The following is a 13,679-nucleotide window of genomic DNA, read 5'->3' as shown; positions in this document are numbered from 1 at the left end:
TTTTTTTTAAAAGTGCAGATATAACATAAAGGAATACGGGAACTGAACCGACTGATTTTATTCTTTGGCCTCATTGGCAAAAATGTTTCATTTGTTTCACCTCGTCAACGATTATCTGAATTATCAGATGAATTGTATACAAGTACGGATTTCTGTATATATATATATATATATAATGTTAATGAACCAAATATATTCTGTACCATCATTTGATTTCTATATAGAGGCTTGTTTAACATTTGTATCTTAATACTCTAAGAGATAGCTATAGCTTCGATGTTAGAACTGAAGCGCTCTATACCCGCGAAGCGGAAGTTTGGGTCTCCAATCTCTAAAATAAAGCTATACATAGTTGACACAAAGTTTAGTCAGTTGACGATAATTCCGGCATTCTACAAACAATAAATAAATAAAATATATATTGATCTATGTAAAATATATACCTACATAAATAAAAAATATATATAAAACAAATTTAAATACGGTTTAGATATATTTAGAGCCATTTATGTTAACACGGAAGGCAAAGCGTGAGAAGGCAACGAGCGGCACGATATCTGTTAAAATTTCCCCTGTATCTGAAGCATACACGTGCATCGTCATGCTCGTGGGAACTTAGTTTTTTTTTACAGAGTCTACGATGGGATCGATATACGGCAAAGCGAATGACAACATGTTTCTTTAGCCAATTCGTCCTTTTCCACTCATTACTTTTTGCTGCAAAACAGATCTGCGCTCCCTAAGGCTCGCCTAGAAGGCTTCCGTTGTTAAAAACCTAACGTAAATTTTTGGATAGTAGCGATGAGTTGATTATGTGATTTCGGGTAACTTCATATAGTGTCAATGCTCTTTTGGGGGTAGGAGGCTTTTATTGATCAAGATTCTCCACTGTAAGACTGTTAAATGACGCGTATTATATAGCATACATTACGATTGGAGCTACTTTGAGGTCAAATAAGCTAAGAGCGGTTGTAATGAGATTTGATCGCCTACGCGACATCACAGTCTTCCTGCATCCTAAAACACGAGAACCAGTTTACTTTGACAAGGGGCGACTTGGAAAAATACAGCGTGTCGATGGCCGCTATCTTGCCTCTTCTGCTAAATTTCATTGTATCCGTATCTATCAGGTTTATGGACAGTCCTGAACCTGTCCGAATTAGAGCTTTCTGTACCTAGAACTTGTTTAACCTGCATATCGCTAAATCGTCTACATACAAAATGATTTCGACTGATCTCTTCAGATATCTTATTTGATCAGAGAAGCTCTCGATCTAGATACTAAATAGAAGCAGGGTCAGGGTCTTTTCCTGAACAGGGCAGGTTGTTTGTACGAAAAATGGGAATTCGGCCACTCCGCCGACGATGGTTACTCTAATTTTCTATAGACTCCTAGCGAGAAGATTGAGCACATTCGTAGTAACACCCACCTCTGTCTTAAGCATCCGATATAAGGCTGCGTTAAAGTCGACCAACGCCGCGTATAGTGGATTGCGTGGTGCAGTGAGTACACTCTAGACGTCAGCCATCAGAATCTTGCACGCCATTTTTGGGGAGCGTTCTTTCTCAAACCAATGTTGCTCCGTTGGGGTGGCGTATACGATTTCTAAGTAGCTATCCAGTCTCTTGGTCATTAAGCCAGTAAGCAATCTGTAACAAACGCCTTTCTTCGCTATCCTTTACTATGATGATGGCGTGGTCGCTTCCTCCGTTTCCTTAAGGATTACTAGCACGGTAGTGGCCTAAGGGTCTATAAGCGTACAAACATTTATTAGATAGTTCCGTCCAGCACGGTGCCAGAACGCGACGCATTTAAGACACATATTGTAAACCTTACCTGGACCGTCGAATTTTTCTTGTGTTTGTCCCTAAAATCTTGCCCTAAAGTAAAGTAATATAGTATGCCATACTATCGGTTTTTGTTAAAGGTAATTGCGTAACATTTAGATATCCTTTTTCTACGCTGAGGTGAAAAAAGGTACAGCGCCTGCTATAGCATCCCTTGACGCGAACATCTTCAAAAAGTAATTTATGCGATACGAAAAGCTAATCAAGCAAATCGCTGAACTGTCATAATGCGCTAGCTGCCTGTGCGGTTAACGTTCCGCATCGTTGATCAAGTGGTCTTAATCACGTGTTTCGACAGATCGTCTTAAAAACATAGGCTAAAGAGTAAAGCTCGGGCCGTATTTCGGCCATAAGCCTAGCATGAATTTGGCTGATCGAAGGGGAATAGACTAGAATGTTCTTAGAGCATTTTCGACTTGCAGGCTTTGTCAAAAAAGAAAATACAGCCAGCCCCAGTTGTTAAGGTGACAAAAATGTCCTGCTGCCGCTCCTAGGGTAAGAAGCATGCTGTACGAATATTGGCCATTCCTAAATAGAAGTTTACCTCCTCTTAAATGTTCGGAGTTAAAAAAGATTTACCTTAGCCGTCAGTATACATCCAACATCGGAACTTTCAGCATTTGTTGTTTCTGCTACGTCTACAACGCAAGCCTTTCTACATGAAATACTGTGAGGAAATCCTTGATTGGCGCCATGTTACAATTGATGCGTTTCCGAGATGCGCGATTCCCATCTGCAGCGGCATCTGTCCTATGCGCTCGTTGTAGACGCGTCTATTTGCTGTCTCTTTAAGATCGGCTGTTCTTGACAGTAAGAATGCTCTTCGTACTGAACGCGCCTTCGCCTTGATGACCCGCAACGAAAAGCTCGTATGCTAACGTTCTTCAGTCCAGCTGAAACAAAAAACGATCTGGCCTGGCGGTCGGCTTTGTATTCTCCTATGTGAAGGTAATGTTCCTTGTTGCAGATTGCCTTCTCGTTGTATTATAATTTTTGGTTTTACGTTTCTGAAGGAAAAAAAACATTAGCATTAATAGTAACACCACTTTATCGGGACGCTTAGGTATTCACTCCCTTTCTGCTGAAAAACAGACCCACCAACGATTTTCTGCAGTATGTCAAGAGCAGTAAACGTGGATCGATAGCTATCCTACAACGCACAAGACCTGGCCTTTTCTGTCGTTGCTCGTTGAGTCCGCTCGTCAAGAAACACGTGAAACGGAAAAAAACGCGTGGGGTATTCACCAGTGTGCCCATGTCGATCGTTTCTTCTTTCCCTCCTTTCCTGAATACCTCAGTTTTTCACAATGCGATAGTGGCAGGCTATAGAAAGCAAGCAGCCCGGCACTTGCGAGAATGAAAAGGTGGCCCGATAGCATATCCAAGAAAGGTTTTAAGAGTTGTTCGTGACTGTTCTCAAATAGGTAGCGGTAGACGTTTCATTTTGTTCAAGTGGTTGAAAAAGTTGAGTGTACTGGTGGTAATTGAGTACCTCACAATAAGTATATCATAGGGCGTCAGGAAAAGGCGATTGCTGAGTACACGTGGCTCTGGTAAGCATCATGTGCCTATAAGAACTGCAGCGCACCTATAAGGCACACTTATACATTTGCCGTTGCCGCCTAAAATATGAACGAGGTGCTCGACGTTATGAGTATCTCATCTAAGGAGTGCCAAGGATCTCAAATAAAGCTAGTTCAAAGTATTACTACAAGAACAACTATTCATGGTCTAAGGTCACTGTTAGTAAAGTTATTTGGTAATACGGTTGACGACCCTTCAGATAGCTCTGTTTAGTTGAAGATCCTTACATATAGACACGGCCTGTGACTATGAGGGCAGAATAATATAAAGTTAAATGCGGTTTTTAAACAGAAGAAAGCTTTATAGAATTAAAACATCGGGTCCTTTACGTTCGATACGCCCTATGCTTAGATAGGCTTTTTTTTAATAGCAAAATTGAATTTATCGAAAGGCTTTATGCTACTAAACCGTATTTATCAAGAACATCGGCTTTTACTGCGGCTTCGTCCTGCATGATCTAACGTCTAAATTTATCATCGATGCCATTGGCCATAGATAACTAGTAAGCCTGCCATTTGAAAAAAACGTGCCTGTATACTCGCTGGAAATGACCTTTTTGTATGGATTGCCAACTCAATCCAGCGAGCGGCACCAAAGGCTGTTCATGTTAGGACCAATGGCCTCCTGCGGGTTTTGTCAGTCTCTTCCAGTTTAATCTTGCATGTACTGACAGCGTCAATACATGCAAGACTGAGGCATTATGATAAAGGATTTTTTAGCATGCTTCGAGACATTGGTGACTCGGAGCTTGATTCGCCTTGCTGTTCCTAGAGATAAAACGATTCTTTTTAGGTTCAGTAATAAATAACAGCTGATGCCAACAAGGCAGAACTAAAAAGGTGCACGGACGAGGCAGCTTGACAACGTCATGCGCCCAAGAAGGGATTTGGCGCCGGATATGATAGCTAGGACTGATTGTAGCAATAAATATGCGTATCAATCTCTACGTCAGAAATTGCCGTTTCACATTAACTAAGCGTAATGGTTAAAGAAACTGGTATTAATCCACCAGTTCGAATTCCCCTGCACAGGATTGTTCTAAAATATCGCGTATAAGTTGAAGGTGCATTTACGTATAGCAACTGTTCTTAATGAGAAAAAACTAGTTTTCCTTACGTAGGTAGACTGAAAAGTTCTCAGCCTAACACAGAAGCAAGTTTTTATTATTAAATTGTATTTCTCTGCTGGTAAGCCCGTGCACTTTTTTCAGTAACGTCTTCATCCTCTAATCCGACCAAACTTCTTCTTTCATTCATGAGAAATCTTTATCCATCGAAATAGACTTTGAACCTAGTGAACAGAGAAAATCGGTGCCGCGAAACCTAGTCAGTAAGGCGAGTGGGCGGCCGGTCAACTTAAACCCCAATTGGTGACTTTTTCTCGTGGCGACCACTGATGTGTGAAACAATGCGTTGGTGACTGAGCAAACTTTTCGAGTCCAAAATGTCCGTTAGTATGTGACAAGTACATTCTTTTAAAAGACCCACAACTTCTCTATATCACTAACCTTGATTCAACGGTACTTTAACAAAATTTGCTAAAATTGTTTCCGATGCTATTGGAAAGGGTCGCAACTTTTGGCCATCCTACATCTTTCCCTCAATCCTCAATACAATTACCTAAAATTTCGAAGTGACTAATGAGAACACAAAACTTCAGTTTCTATCTCAGTTTTGGTGAGTAGGCGTATCGTCAGTTTAATTATGGCTTAATATTAATTTTTCTCCATTTTCCAGTAAAGCCGACATCGACTGACACAGAGCTATTATTAAGCAACAACTGAACATCCATCATGGCTTGATTTTTCAGTACTGTTGTTCAATGCATGCGCAACCCTATTAGCAAACAATTATTGCGTCATTCTCATATCGGAGCTAACAACTTTTCAGTTTCTTCATCATACTCAGAAAAGGAAGAGCTGCTATAAGATACCCGTAAATGAAAGCAGCGTATGTAAAGTTACTGCTTCACCGCATACAGGGAAATACCTTTGATTGCAAGTTATAATTTTGAGTTCAAGTCTGTGTTCGAGAAAATGTTATATATTAGAAGCCGTGCTTTCATCAAGAAAAAAAACAGTGTATACCATCGAGAATCATCGACTTTCACGTACCGTATAGCTGGGCCTTTGACGTTTGCACTAAAAAGATGTCATCTTGAAGCATCGACCACTCATAACTTCGACACCATTCTACATCCTTTGGCACATTTTCTTGGCTTGCTACATATTACTTCTGTGGGCGAGTTAGATTGCCAAATGACGCATACAACGTATGGCTTAAAAAATTGGGTGCAATTTTCAATTTCGAGCAAGCGTTGCACACGCAATATAGTACGTCGCTTGTGTAACGCACGCTATTACTCAGGGAAAACCCCCTGAGCCGTTGGAAAATGATTTAATACCCTCTAACTAAGACGCTATTTTTATAACTGCCTTTTTTATATTTGCAGTCGTTAAAAACGAGTGAAGGCTTCCATGACCTACTCATAGCAAATTACATGAACAATTAATTTGAACATTAAACGAGATAACAGCATCACCCTCTTATCCTTAAAAAGAAGTAACTGCGAATAATAAACGTAGATTTCTTTACCTTTCAAGCTGAAAACACTTTTCGGCAAACTTGCTGTTAGGAAGTAAACTTTTTTTCACCATGTGGACTAGTCTTCGCCAAACGTTTCTAACTGTTTGAAAAGTGAAATCTTTTGCCTATGTATACGTTATTTAGCGTACGTAAGTACGTAAGGTTAGAGCTCGACGGGAGTGTATGTCACAGCGCGGGCTCCAGCTTCGCAGCCAAATATTGCAAGTGTTATTTACTTCATCATGTAGTTTACTTGTGAACACCAACAAGTTTTTTCTATCTGTCTGGCCCAGGTATACCTATACAGGACTAATCTTCACCTACGTCACAGAAGGAAGATTTGGAAGAATTTTTTGAAACAAGTTTCTAAAAATTCTCCATAAACTTCAAATTGGCCTCACGATTTCAGTATAGGTTTTAGGTAGTACGGCCCCATCTTACAACACACAACCTGGATGAGGTCGGCTACCTTAGGTATAATTCCTTAAGCACTGCTTGGGGAGCTTATTGCACTGCTCCGGTGCATCAAGCGCCGGGCTTATCGCTGGCCAAAGAGGGTTTACCACAGGGGTGATCTTTCCTGCAGACATTAGCGTACGAGAAAAACTCGTAACAGAAGAAACCCGAAGAAACGTTGATCAATAGTTTTTTTTTTTTTTACAAACACAGGCCAAGTCTAGAAACTGGAAAAACTCACGATAGGAGAACAGGTATCGACTATTCCGGTAGATGTGCACAGCTTTTCTAGTAAATAGTAATTAGTACGTAACGTATAAGATGCTATGCTTTTGAAGAGGCCGCAAATATTCGTGCCCTACATATCGTCTCCTCACTGAATTATCATGTGCTTCACCCCGGACGCCTTACTTTACCTCTAACCTGCAAAATTATCGATAAATTATATCAATAAATTTGTATTGCTTCTACAAATACACTAAGTGCAACGGAACAGAACACTTCCTTATTTCGCGTAGTCGTACTCAGTTCGAATGGGCATTTGAACCTTTTGGAATTTAACTCGCAAAACGTATCTAGACTCCTATCAAAAAAGAAAAAAGCTTATAATTATATCCCCAAGTGTTTGTTAATTTACATCAAAGGAGCTGGGAAAAATCCGGACGATACACACTGTTGATCTCTGAGGCCGTGTTCGCGAAGATTACATGCCGATAGTTATTTGCTTAGGGCAGGCACCTTCCTTTACCCCGAAAAACTTCATTGTGCGGTCAGTGACTTGGGTGTTACGAAAAAAGCGGAAACATACATTTGAATTGCGAATGACCCAAAGGTCAGCTCAAGTGCCTTCGTCCATCATGATTTTGTTTAAACTCGAAAGAACCTTGATACCGCAAAACAGAACTAGTTCAATGCAAAAAAGATTGACCTAAGTTAGAATACGTTCTAAGCTTTCGTGTCTAAGTTTCTTCAATGTGCTCTCCCTGTTGGAATCTAAGGTTCATTGATTGGCGCTTTTCATCAAGAGAAAACGTTTCCCGCCAAGGACGACAAACTTTTAGCGACGGAATGCAGATCAGTTAGTTCAAGTCAGTCTTCTGTGATGCGTCCGAGCGGAAAGATACAAAATTGAACCCCGTAACGGGACGCGAAAAAGAGGAGAACGTGGCAATGACAGCGAATTGTTCGCTTGATCGTTGTAGCGTTGGTAAAAACAGATGCGATTATTTTTATGGCAACCAAAGAACTCACCTTAGGGATTATGGATAACATTCCTGTTTTTCGGTCCTGGAATGCTAAGTTATAGCTGGTTAACTGCGCAATGTACAATAGGGATATAACAAACCTAGGGCAATTACCAGGAAACATGTACTAGGAAAAATGTATACATCAAATGTAGCAGACAAACGGGGGAACACTAGTAAATCGACGGGACATATATACGTCCTCGTAAGTTCTTATACAAATCATATCAAAAGTAATTTAAATTGTACCGCCGGTTTTACCATCAACTGTAGCACAATTTATTTCAGCGAAAATCTTTTTATCTCTTCCTACGTATTAATATTTGAGTCGTTGAGTTTATGAATATTAGGACTTGCACTCTTTGCAGACACGAATTATATTCTTCAATTGCGCCCAGAGTGAATTCTTTGGACACGCGAAAACATTCGGCAAGGTGTGACCCGTGCTGTATTATTTTGGCTCCGTTAAGATCGTAAATACATTTAAAGATAACGGTTAATTCTAAACATAGATGATGGTTTTTACAAATAAGTATTGTCACACATATCACGAAATTGAGTAAATCTAGTGACATAAAATATATACTACCTACTGGAAGTTTTTTACCCATCTCAAAATAGAAATTTGCTTACCATCGATCTTTTATGTAACGTTAGGATCTCAAGAACCCTGTCATGTGATTTCCCGTCATTGACAAAAAAGTCACTAAACATTGACTGACCACAAAACAATACAGTCTATTTATTTGTCATTAAAGGCTACTACAGAGTTCTTACTACTAAAAGAATTAATGTTTTAATTTTTTGAAACAGTATAAGATTACGCTGGAGGGCTAACTTTCTGTAGAAAATGGGCGGGTATTTCAAAAGATTCAAGCCCAAAAAAAGTATGCACGTCATTTTAATAGGCACACATACTCCGGATAGCGGGAATGACTAAAATTGCTGCTGCTGCAAAGCGTGACTTAAGTTTAAAAAAAACAGTTCTATTTTTAATACCTAAGAGCCTAACAGAAAGCTATACGAAATTCATCAATGAAGATCACGAATGGTAATTTAGCTAGCGTAACATACAGAACGAGGTTTGGCACATGCATAAGCCTCGATTCAACATTCGTGCGGAAGGAGCATGCAGGCACTAAATGAGGTACCATGCTACTTTAAAATGATAATCCTTGTTTTCCAAAACGAGTAATAGGACTTAAAGAAATTAAAACTCATCGTAACCGACTGAAAAAACCGTCCCGAAAGGAAAAGAGGTCTTTTACAGACGTGCTCTGATGTATATATGAATTTAGCTCAAAGGAGCGAGAAGCCACTAGAGAAGCCCTATCAAGAACTCTATCAAGAATTGCACACAGTCCAGTAGTATGAAATAGCATCTGTCAAAGACGAGTATTAGTCGTTAACCGCGGCCACTCTACCAAGTGCTGTTTAATAACAATTATTATCATGTTTAGACGGGCCTGCCGCTTCCGCTGTCGCAGGACTAGCCACTTCGCCTGAGAGTGGACAGGGCGGTTATAGACAAGGCCGTGGTGGATATAACGGCGGAAACCGTCTGGGCGGTACAGTGGCCGGGCTGCTTCAACTATGACTAGGATGGACGTATGACGCGCGAATATCCTATTGCCTCGTCGGACCGTTCTTGCCACCACCGTCAACAGTTTGGTCATATCGCTCATAACTATAATTCTAACATGCAGAGTGGATTGGTAAAGGCTCGGCCATCCGCGTAGCGAATTCTCATTTTGTTCTAATTGCTGCTATGCACGCTTGCATACGGACAACGAGCAATTAGTGGACTGAACGCAACGTAATGCGGTAGTGACTGTTATCAAGACAGCAGTGCGTGCATGACGAATTACTGAGGAGGCCGACTCACCGTATGGTGGGTCGCGGCATGACCATCTATTTTTTACCTCCCACGTATTTTTATCCCTTGAACTAATTGCTGCACGCCTCCAGAATATCAACCTACAAACACAGAAAAACAAGAAAATACATGCCCCCAAAGCTTACTGCTTGTTCCACTATGATTTGCGCTTACGCCTTGCGAGTGCGGTGGGTCTACTGAAAATGCTTAGCAGAGGTAGTGTATCATGTTGTGTCTTTCCTCTCTGGGTCGTTATATTAGTTGCGACAAGGAATAAAAGCTTGTTTATTGAAGCTTTCAAGACTTAGTCATTAGTAATCATGGCGTCAATCACCAGTTGGTACAGCCGGGTTTGTCTAGTTTTGGTTAAACCATGATCTACTACAATAGCTGGTGGTAAGACTTCTATCTGGAGGTAGCAGCAGTCACGGAGGGTGCCTAACAGTGGCAATCTCTATTTGTAGGCGGCGCTTCGTATTGGTCGGCAATGGTGGCAGAACTAGTAACAGTAAAAACCATAGCGACTGCTTAACAAACGAACAAGTAAAAAAAGAGGCTACGACCCAAACCAACCGCTGCAACTCTAATGGCTTCGTTTAAGGCACACATCCTAATTAACATTTCCCCTATCATCCTCTGCCAGACAACATCCAATATATACGCAACACTAATGTTAGAAGTAATACATATACAACGTGCATCACCTAAATTAGGAGATAAACTTCGACCAGCGTCAATTCGCTACTGTTGGTCGAAAATCAGCTTTCTATGAAAAAACAACAGCAACGAGCTCGACTTGGCGAACGACAATGCGTAGTTTGAATCTGCGGAATTAGGAAATGGGAATTTGAATGAAGATCAGCTGTTATCTAATCTTTACGGCGAACTAGGTGAACCCCTATCGATATTATAAACTTCTTGGGTCACCTTAAATCAACAATGTACGGTGTCGCAAACGATTACTGCAGAAGAAGTAGAAGCAGGTTCTACCACAACATAACGGAAAACGTACGACAGAGAAAGAATAATGCAGATTTCAAACTTAATCTTTATTGTTCGAAAGTACATTTTTAATGATCCTTCTGTTTCGACCAGGACGTTAGTGGCAAAACTTGATGTGAATGATATTGCGATGTTACGGATTATCTACCTAGATTTTAGGTACACGTGATACGCTATAAAAGTCAGACAGATGCTTTCCGTGAACGATAAAACCAGGAGATTTATCCGGTGTTGCTTGCCACTTGATACCAAAAAGTCAAACGCATCACAAAGCTTCCCAAATGTCCATGCTTCATCCTTCTAAGCTACAAGAAGCAGCGTGCACACTGTCTTCAGTAAATGCTTCGTGGCTGATACCAAGCTAAGGCTAGAAAATAGATGCGAGCAGATGCAGCCTCGCAGTGCTTAGAGCAGAAACACCCTGAACGTGACACTTTACATTTAGGGTAATGTTGAGAGCCTAGACTTTGGAGGTTTTGTGAGAGACGAGTTGGGGGGGGGGGGGGGTAGCATGGCCTGCTGTCGTTGTAGCATCGAACGTTGGCTTCTACGCGCGTCTACAGGAAGGTTCCTATTGGCCGCCACAATAAGCCAACGGCGCCTCTGACCATAACGGAATGTTACCTCGTCGACTCGTTAAGTTAATCCTAGGCTAAGTCCCTAGGCGTTCATATCTACCGGTTCAGTCGCTTTTAGGAGAGGTTGTCAGAGCTGGATATTTAACACAGCCGGTCCGAAGTAGCCTAGAATAGAATCACACCACGGAAGTCGCTTATTCTCTATTCATTAACCACTACATGACGACGATAACAGGGACCAGAACGAAAATAAGCTCGAACCAGAAGCAGTGGTCAATAGCCAACAAAGCCAAACAACCAACATTCTATGTACTTAGTTGAGGTCAGCTGTAAAATGACAGGGCGTCTAATTTACAACATTATCATCTTAATTGCCAAATGGCATTTTTTCCTATATACCCGAGCGTTATTAGCCAGATCGCATACAAAAGTCGTTCCGTCGTCAGCAGCCTTCATAGATTGTTGGTAAGAAGCGCTCTCTTTGTCTATGTCGACGTTCCTATTTACGTTGAAATATGCATAGTTTTTAAGAGAACTCTTGAGAAAATGCCGTACGAAACATTCTTGCTGTATCGGATCTCTACTTATCTGTGTAAAAGACGGTTTTCGACGGATGTCAACGATTCGTCCTCTATCGCTGACCATCCGCTCATGAGGAGCTACGTTTAGAAGCGTTCCCTTTTCTTCCATCTATTAACTATGTGGAATACGCATGAAAGGAGCCGGTTCAACGCAATACATACGTTCGATAACGTAAAACAAGTAACACTGCTTATTCAGCTAAAATTATATGGAACTTGAATTACTTTGAGAAAACTTTCCATTGTTAAATGGTGGCAGTTAGTTTGAGCAGTGCAAACTAACCATAGAATTATTGTTTGAGAAAGAGGCTTTGGACTTAAGCTTTACACCTCAGTGATAGCGCCGCGTTTTTGAGCCTTTCACGTTGTGTTGTTCCTAAATCATGCTCATGGTCGTGTATATTGAGGCCGTTTTCTCTCAAGCTCTTGAATGCTCTACGATAATGCAATGCATATATAGCTAAAATATTTTTAAAAATTAACGTATAGTTATTCATAAATTTTTTTTATAAATTTTCTAAAACTATAAATCTTGAGGCAAAAATCTTTTATTTGTTAAAATTTATCAGGTTTTGTAAATTTATGTATACAATGAAAATTACGCATAAAATTTATAATAAAAATCAAAAACAGTTTTAATTGCAAATTAAAAGTTGATGAGGACCTTTGATTATTTAGCTTAACTTCAAGCATTTATCTTGAAAATAAACAATAGAATTTTGTTCTAATAATCTAACAATAAATATATTAAGATACAATTCATAATGGGTTTACCTAACGATTAATGCGTATCTCAATGATGTCGGGCACAATCAAGGTTTATATTGCCGCAACACAACAGTTAGTTCTGTCATAATACTTCTAGTCATAACGGGTGTGCAGTACTACTTTGCCTTGGCTGTTATTCATAAAAGGACGCCCAGTTAAGCCTAAACCCGCATGCACGGTGCTCCAGCGAGATTACTATCCCGAAGGTTCTCTAAATGCTTTAGGGCAACAAAATCTATTTGCATTTCGATCGGGGCATTTTCAACAGCATGACAGACAGTGCTTCCTAAAGAAAATAGACATCGGAACCAGCTGTGTCATATTGATATCGCTATGGGAACATGATATATTCCTAATTATAAAGCATGCCTTGAAAAAAAACAACTTTCCCCAAATAAAAATATGTGTGAAAGATATGAAGACACGCTAAAATGGAAAAACAACGGTTTTTCATAGGTAGTTTATTAATCCAACGAACTCCGTTTTGTACAACTAAGCCCCACCAGGTAAATTTCGGCTGTATTGATCGAATTGTATTTTGTGTCGCGGCATTTTGCGAACACTGAATATCTGCAAAGTAAAGTGTTAGCGATGTCTATTTTTGTTTACCTTTGTACTTCGGTTTAACTTAAACTAATCAGTATTCATCGGCCTTAATCGAACTGAATGCAGCATAACACGTATTCTTCCAAAAGCGAAACTTTTCTCCAACAAGCTTAACTTCTACAAGCAATATATGCTAACATAAGTCATCTTCTTCATAATATCGACCTTTTCCCCGTATAAGCCGGTTTTTCCCGCAATCCAAAATGGGTTTCTAAAGGATATTAAACGTAAGCCCGATAAATAAAGGTACTGCGCGGCCATCGATAGTATTGCAAGTGTTGCAGCTTAGATTTTCTCGAAATAGAGGCTAAACTTGGAACACTTGTGCCAGCATTGGCGCTAGACAGACCTTTTCGGGATATTAGTGAACAATGGCTTCCTTTGATTGTCGTTTTGGTGAACGACAGGACACCAGAGCGAAGAAGAGTCATGAGAAAGAAGGCATTTCGATGGAAGAGGAAACCTTTTACGTCTGACAGCCGTGGAGTAGTCTGCGGGCGTGCTGATTTACCGCTGATGACCATAGAATGGTCCCTGGAGAGGGTGCTATT

General features: G+C 40.3%; 1 long non-coding RNA gene across 5 annotated transcripts in view; it reads right to left on the bottom strand.

Moving 5' to 3' along the window:
* The window catches only part of LOC111263214 (uncharacterized), a 45,162-nt gene that overhangs the window by 5,611 nt on the left and 25,872 nt on the right, over positions 1-13,679 (bottom strand). For all 5 annotated transcript variants that reach the window (XR_015312202.1, XR_002682094.2, XR_002682091.2 and 2 more), the window contains 2 exons: positions 2,428-2,855; positions 1,431-1,750 (listed from right to left, as the gene is read on the bottom strand). This is a non-coding gene — a long non-coding RNA (uncharacterized LOC111263214). The remainder of the gene's footprint in view (positions 1-1,430; positions 1,751-2,427; positions 2,856-13,679) is intronic.

Source organism: Varroa jacobsoni, unplaced genomic scaffold (genome assembly GCF_002532875.2).
Source record: "Varroa jacobsoni isolate VJ856 unplaced genomic scaffold, vjacob_1.0 scaffold_746, whole genome shotgun sequence".
In the NCBI taxonomy this organism is placed as follows: Eukaryota; Metazoa; Arthropoda; class Arachnida; order Mesostigmata; family Varroidae; genus Varroa; species Varroa jacobsoni.
Note: the sequence above shows the minus strand (reverse complement) of the source record. Positions and strands in the feature narration are given on the sequence as shown.